Raw genomic sequence first — 8,259 nt, forward strand, 5'->3', positions numbered from 1 at the left:
GCCCTGGCGTGTCAGAGAGGGCTTTGGACCAGGGCAAAAAAGTGTTTCCCTGCATTTGGACACCATGGCTGGTGTCATCTGGGTCAGCTTCAGGGGTTGCTCCCATCCTGTCCTGCAGACAGAGGAGCGTGGCCCTGCCAGAGAGGCAGAGAGCACCGCCACCCCAGCCTCTTCACAGAGTGGGATTCACGGGCAAGAAAGTCACAGTCTTCCAGAGCAGGGTCTCCATCTGGGTGAGGTGTGCTCCAGAGGAAAGTCAGGAGGAGCCCGGGCTTGTGTTTTGAACACGTGTGGTGGGTTACCACTACCACCAGCAGCATGTGTACGTGCCCGTGCACGCGCACACACACTCAAACACACACACACACACACGAAAGAAACCAACGACCTGGATTATATTTTGTGCTATTTAGTGGATGATAAATCTGTGAAACCGAGTTTGTATATTGACTTACAATACATTTAAGGAGTGTTCTTTAAAAAGAAATAAATATACAGTTACATGCATGAGGTGTCTAGTTTTCATGTGTTCTTTGAATTTTCCAAGTTTATTGGCGGTCCAGTATATGGTCAGAACCTTTTATTCCCAAGCGCTGCTTTCCTGCACAAGGAGCGCCCTTAAGAATGTGAGCAGCAGTGAAAAATGTGTATCATCTTTTGGCCTCCTCAGATATTATCAAACTAAACCAGTTTATTTCTCCAATAATATCCATGTGGGGGCAGAGCCACAGCTGGTACGTTGTCTTAATTCTAGCATGATGGTGTCTGACGAGCGTAATACCATAATGGACAGCGACCACTTCTGACCATTAAAGGTTAGTTTCTCATATCCGTTGCAGTGGTACCTACCTTTACTCCAGATTATTATGGTAACCTTGCCAAGATAAGCGCGTGCCAGAAAACTGGCTCATCTTAGACTGGAAGAGAGGAGAAGCAGTATACGTAGTTGGAGGCGAGCAGCTTGTTGGATCATGCTTCCATAAAAAAAAGTCGTCAATTATACATTTTAAATAAACAAGCCTTATCTGATAAAAGCCTCTCTCTTCTTCTCCTCGGCTGCATGGCTGTATTGAGAACAAAATGCTCTGCACAATGATCAGCTAATCAGGTAATCACAGATATTTTATTAAAAGGGAGCCAGGCAACCCCCAACGTTAAATGCTGTATTAACATTGCCATTATAAGCAACCCCCTTACTGTAGGAGTTACCTCTGGCTTTTTTGATTATTTTAATTAATTTGCAGCTGCAATTTACCATCCATCTTTTCAGCCTTGGGACATTTTTTTTTTTTATAATCATCGAGCAAGTATCACTGAAGTTGCATATGATTTTTTTTGGGTTACAGTGGAGCAACCCTAAAGAGGTTTCAGGTACTTATAATCTTAATTGTGTTTTCTTAATGAGTTAATGTTTATACAGTGCTTTGAGAAAAATGCATCTTCGTACAAGGCCCAGGCATTGATGATGACCACTGTTCACGCTTTGGAAGGGGTGTGGAGGAGGAGAGCAAACACATCCGACAAAAATTTCCCGGGCACGAGCGATATTCGGAACCAACATAGTGGGTACAGCAGCCAGGACTGTGGGCAGATAATTTCACAAGTGCTCTGCCTGCTCTCCCTGGTGCAGCCTGCTCCAAGTCACCAGCGGTAAGGGCGGCGTGGGGCTGCGTTTGTGCCCTGCTGTGCCGAGCTAACACACCGCACCTCGAGCCTTCGGGCTCAGGCTCAGTGCTTGGGCACGCAGCTGCACAACTCCCAGCCGGGGCTGTTGGTCTCTGGGCAAGACTGGCAGCGCTTGTGTGTGCTGACAGTCCCTCTGAGGGTGATGGGGAGGGTGTTCCTCCAAAATACTTGGTGCAGTGGATGCACGTATGTCTGATGGGACCAAGAAGAGTGACTCTGAGGTCTCTGATGTAAAAGTTCTCTGTTTTTTAAAGGGATGAAAAGAAGAGATTTAACAGGGCACTCTAAAAAACTGCAGAACTGAATGAGGATTTTTGTATGCAGTGTGCTATAGAATTTCGAAGTCAGGAATATAATTACCTATTATATTGTTCAGGGAGGTTATAATTTTCTATGAAGATCCGTATGTCTTTTCTTTAAAGCACAAGGGAAATACAGATGCTCTGGCAAGCTCTCTTTATTCCCTTCTCACAGAATACTGTCACCAAAGTCACTTCAGGATTTATTTGCGTCAGCAAAACAGAGAGCATATTGGTCTCATGTAACTGCCTGCACAATCCTCTTATGAAGCTTTAGATTCTGGCTTGGTAATAACTCCATTGCATGTTAAAAACCTTTATGTGGACTTCCCCACTGCAGGACACATTGCCAGCAGTGGATAAGAACTCGCACCAATAAAGGACATCGTTAGCTATAACAGACACAAATGGAGTCAAACTACTTAAGTACAAAAATTTCAGCTCAAGAATGCTGCAGTCAGCTCCCGTTTAACCCCAGTGGTGCCTAGGCTTACAAGGTACCTCGTGGTTTGAGGCCATTTCCTGCTTTTGGGCATGAGCTGAACTTCTCTCTTGGAACTGCTTCATGCCTCTTCCCCTGCCAAACTGACCTGGACATCAGAAAGTAGGTATTTCTTGGTCTAGATCCTCCTAGCAACCTGCCCTACCGAGTGAGTCTTTGAAATACCTGACATATGATGAAATGTGCCTCCTTGTTGAATTATACTTCTGGCAAGTGCTGCCACCACCTCTTACAGATTAGCCTGATGACTTGGTCCCTCTCCCTGGGTATCTAAAAATCCCCAAAATCTGTGTTGAAACTGGCTAGATCAACATCTCTGGTCTCCTAGGAGAGTGCCCTGAGTACCCCATGAGGAATAGAAGAGTCTTTTCTTTCCTGCTGCAGCTCTGCTACTGTGAAGAAAAAACTGAAGATTCATTGGATCATTAAGAGTGTAGCCTATTGTCCCCAAGAAGAAAAGCTGTTTGGATGTGCCCTGCTCGGCAGGGAGAGAGCCATCTGGAAGGCCGGTGTAGAGTGGTGTCGCAGAGACTTTGAAGGATAAGGACAGAGCTCAAGAAGCTCCCTGCCTGCAGCATTCTAGACAGCTTGGAGAGCAGAGTTTCAAACATGCTTCCTACTTAGCATCCAGCTCCTTTCTGAGGTGTCTGACTCCCATGTCCAATGGAGGGAGGCCAGATGACAGACTTACAGTTATGAACTTCAGAGTGGGGACCAAGCCTCAAAAGTTAGATGCTGCAATGTGTGAATCCTTTATTGGGTTTTGCCCTAAATAGCTCAGGGAGAACGAGCCTTATTGATTTATTCCATTGCACAGTGGAACAAGTCAATGGAAGTTATCCTTTTAAGTCATTTAGCCACCCCTGAAAATATCAATCAATATCCTCTAAAGTATGTCCTTAAAGTAAATCCAGTACATTCAATGCAAAATCTGCACAGCAAATCATATATTTTAGTCTAGCCACTATTTTGATTCTTTTTTTTTCAGTTAAATTGCCTCCATGAATAAATCAGCAGTCTGTGTACTAATTGAGTTTATTACTGTGGTGATGTCCCTGTGCCCTTTTCTCATACACAGATTACATACACTAAACATGGACCCTGAACATATGCTTACTGTAGGCTCAATTTAAGATGAAAGTGCTGAATAGTTTGATTTGTTCTACAATTATTCTTGGGAGCTTTGCATATGCTACATCTGTCATGTGTGTTTGCACTATCTTTAATATGCCTGCTTCTAACTGGATTCAGTACCACCGATGCCACCAAGAATGTGGGAAACAGCTTTCACTGTGAAACACTTGGCTTTTGTCCCTCTGAGCTATAATAAGCTTATTTGTTGTGTGTACATGTCTTTTCCAAATGATTGTGCTTGGTGAGGAAAACTTAAGACTTTCTTTAACTTGTGAGCATAGAGGTGCCATGTACATATGGTTCATATGTGTACTGCTTTATGAGGCATGTGCTTGAATTTAAGCAAAAGAGAAAAGTCTCTATCTTTTTATACAAGATAATCTTGAGCTGGACCTCTGTGGAGGCAGAGCTGGATTAAACTCATACTTGAGACAGACTCCTGCAAGGACCATGAACCACTGGAATCCCCATAAAGGGTGAACTGGCATTCAGGGCCTGCTGGCTCTCCATGCTAGCAGCTGGCTGCACATGCTGCCTTGGTGTCATTTTCCTGCAGCTTTAAGAAACAGGGGTGGCCTCCTTTTGTGCTGTGCCTTGCTGTGTGTTGTAAAATCATCTCCTACAGGCAAGCTCCTCATCCAAGCGCATCAAGCTAGCTCCAGCGGTGCCAGTGCACCTCTGCTGTAGAGCAGCTAAGGGGCTCTGGGAGCCTAACACCTCTGGGATCAGTTCAAGCATACAAATAGCCTGCAAGATCTTGGCTGCTTGCAGGCTGGACTGCAGGCTGGTGGGAGCAGTGGTAGAAGAAAACAACAGTTTTTTGAAAACCAGTAAAAATTTCTGCTCCAGTGAGTTTATCTGCTTTTCTGCATTGTATGAATATTCATTCTGGAGCTGAAATGGCAAGGGGAGCTTGATCAGCAGCAGGCTTAATCAAAAACAAACCCAATATTATCACATAAACTGCGTTTTTGCATTCTTTCCTGATGAGTGACATGTCTTAACTGACAGGAGCATTGCTAAGCAAAGGAGCCAGGATGAATATGCATGGCGACGCACAGCACCACGAACACCCAGCAAGGTGGAGAAAGCCAGTGGAGGCAGGTTCAGCTCTGTACTGGAGAACAGCATTTCCTTTCCCTCTCCCCTGCCAGAATATAAGAAGAGACTGACACCATGCCACAGAAAGTAATGGAGTTTCCACATTCATTTTAACAGCAGGAGATGCTGTCTCTGAAGGCTTGTTTCCATGAGGTGATGAGAAATCTTGCTGCTAAAGTTGCAGGGATGTCAGAGTACTTAGCACTTTGCTGTTTCAACTTCTTTCATTCCCATCTGCTCCTAGAGAAGCAAAGGTCTTTGCCTGGTTCAGCTGTGCTCTGCCAGGGCAGGGGGGCCGTGGGGGCAGCTCTGGGCCATGGAAGGAGCTGGTCCCTGAATGTCCTCGGTGCTGGTGTAAGTGCCCTGAATCCTCTGGGCACATTAGCATTGTCCCTCTATACAGTGGCATTGTGTAGCCTGCAAGGCAATTGAAGCCTTGGGGGAGAATCTGTGTGCTTATTCTTCCTAAACAGATATATATACTCATAATCTCCAAAGGGTTACTTCAAAAGAGTGACTATTTGAAAAGCCAGGTTTTCTGAAGAGCTGGACTGTTTGACCGGGGCACAAAGCGGTCAGAGTTTTCACAAATGCTGAGCACTTGTTCTCAGCAAAAACTGCTGGATTCTGAGCACGTGTGAAAATCTGGCCCTTAAAAACTTCTTAATGACTAACTTCATGACATCTGGCACTTCACTTATGTTTGTTATTTCTCACAATCTTTCTTTCCTCCACGACATCCATATTTAGACAGAAAGAAAGAAGGAGAAAAACACATGAATGAAACAACGAGCAAACATTCATGGCTGAAATAGCCTGTTCCTTTTTACTGCCAGGAAAAATGAAAATGATAAAGCAGAGGCTTTGACCAGTTTTGTGGCAAAGTTTTTCCTCTCTGTTTCATATTTCTTGATGACATTTTAACTCATGGGACTGACATAGAGAGACATCTTAAATCTTTCAGGGGTTTTCTTCAGACGCTCTGTAGAGAGAGGGGCTTTTAACTTTGGAAAAAAAAAAAGAAAAAAGGCAAAGGCATGGTGTACTGCAGGGAGCAGTCTTTCTCTGGCAGAAGATGAGCTAAATAGTCTAATAGTTTTTTCCATCTGTATTTCCTCTGGCCCTACTGCAAGCAGAAGGGATTCAGATGCAGATGATCTTTCAGGGTGGGGGGTGAAGGGGGCTGGGTGATATTACAAGCTCAGCCCTGCTGCCTGCTCCATCAATTAGCACAGGCAGCGGGAACAAGCTGAGGGGGATAACACCCCTGCGGTGTTGCCCCTGCTCTGCGGGATCCCATGAAACGATTTTGCTGGCTCTCTGCAGAGCTGGACCCCTGCCAGGCTGCGAGAGCAAAGGATCAGCCACTGTCTAGGGCATTGCCCTGCACTAACCCACTGGATTTCTGTGCAGAAACCCAAGTGAGAGTTAATGCTGCTTCAACCAGCCTAAACTTTGGCTGAGCTTGCTCTCTAGCTGCTACTGCACAGCCCTGCGCTGCCTTGGCCGCTGCCTGGAAAGCTGCTCAGGGGGCAGCGCTGGCAGGGGGGCTCAGCGCTGGCTGGGGGCTCAGCTCAGCAGGGCAGGGCAGGGGGCTGGCGGGGGGGGGCTGAGGGTGGCTGTTCTGGATGCACTGCTCGAGGCTGCTCTGGCCGGTCAGCGTCCCGTGAGCTCCCCAAAAGTACTTGGAAATTCTGTATCCTGGAGCTTGCAAAGTTTCCTGGCTCCTGCAGTCTGATTTTCCAGGAAAGGGGACCAGCTAAACCCTCCAATGGTTTGGTTTGCTGTTTTTCTTAAAATTAAGGTATTCAAAATAACGCCAATGGTGTCAAACATTACCCCTCCCTGGGGGAATGTGAGACAGGAGCCAAAACTGTGTTGTCACAATGCACATTACCTCAGAGTTTCATTAAATTAAAAAGGGCAGCGAAGAAGAAAGTCTCTGACTGTTTTAAATAGATAGGATAGAGTCTCCCACCCACCCCCAACTTTGGCCTGTTAGTTTCAAAAACATCAGCAGTGACGTTGATTTAGTCATCTGTATTCTGCAGGCTTTAATGGGATGCCAGCTCCTGATTTTATACACAAGTTTCTTGATAGACTGCCTATTTCAGCAGAAATTACTGTTGTCAGCTCAGTGTTCAGGGTGTTAAAATCATCAATGTCACAATGTTCTAAATAGGTGATGCAAAATGTGACATCCAAAGAAAAGAGCTCAGAGGGTGTAACATTTTCCAAAAATTTACCAGCATTCAAATGCTACAGGATCTGCAATGAAATGAAGGCTGGGGGGGAGGGGGGGGGGGGGGGGGGGAGTGGAGGGAGGAAACCTTTCTGTATTATAACAGAAAAAATGCTACAATGGAGTTTGAAGGTGCAAATCAGGCTATAACAAAACATGAGTGTGCATTCTTTCAACACCAAAATGACTTACTGGCTGCTAATTAAATCTCACTGCAAATGGGATTTCATTTTTATTTTTTGATGGAAAAAGTGGTTTTATTACATTTACTTGGCTGACAGCCAGGAATACAGCTCAATACGAATCAAGCAAAGTTAAAGGCCTTCTGCAGCAACATATGGCTTGTTTGGGAAGTATGAGTCATAAATGGAACCAGATGCAAAAAAAAAAAAAAAAAAATTATAAGAAGGTAGCAACTGTCCTCAGGCAGATGCCGATATTGTTATTTCTGACGTTTCCACCTCGTTATGAAAAATTTACACGTGCATATTAGTGAACACTTTTTTCCAGCACGACCTGTTTCAAAGCCCTTCAATGGCAAAGGTCCACTTGGTCTGCTCATATAGCTAGTTCATACCTCACACAAGCTAATTTCTTCCTGTGACTTAGCAAAACATGATTCCCAATGCTGCTTGTTTCTCTCCTGTGTTCAGGGTGTTTCTTAACATATACAGGGTTGGCCTTTAGTTCGTTCTCCAAGACCTGTGAAAATATAGGCTAGCAGAAGTATGTCCTTGCCTAGGAAGGATGCTTCGTAACCACACCCTGCACATATCTGTGAGGAGGGTGTGCATGCATATGCCTGTACACACACAAGCCAGGCCAAGTGCCAAGAAAATGACAACTGACGTGGGGAGGGGAGCCATCAGGGGCCATCCTCTGCCAAGAGCTTTGGCTGCTTGTAGCGATGAAATGGGTAAACAGGGGAGGACTGGAGTGGTGAACTGCAGGGGGTGTGGGCAGACTCGGGGCATTTCGGCACCTTTAGTAGGGGTCCCAGCTCTTTGTGTGCCAGCTGTTGGCATTGCTGTATGTCAAGGGCTCTCTGTAACCATATAAAGAGCTACACGCCTGTGCACCCATTGCTGTGCTGTGCACCCACAGCATAGGCGTGCTTTTAGCATAGAGGCCCCTAAGTTTCTAAGAGTTTGACTCTTGAGCCCTAGATATAATTTTATTTTTGCCAGAGCCTTGTGTCCATATTTCACCCTGTTCCTGTTGTTCTCAACTCCTCCAGCCCTTCACTCCCTGTTTACCATGTAAGATGTCAAGAACTTTGTCAGAATTTAAGTCAG

This window comes from Leptosomus discolor, chromosome 2, assembly GCF_034619465.1.
Source record: "Leptosomus discolor isolate bLepDis1 chromosome 2, bLepDis1.hap2, whole genome shotgun sequence".
Lineage (NCBI taxonomy): Eukaryota > Metazoa > Chordata > Aves > Leptosomiformes > Leptosomidae > Leptosomus > Leptosomus discolor.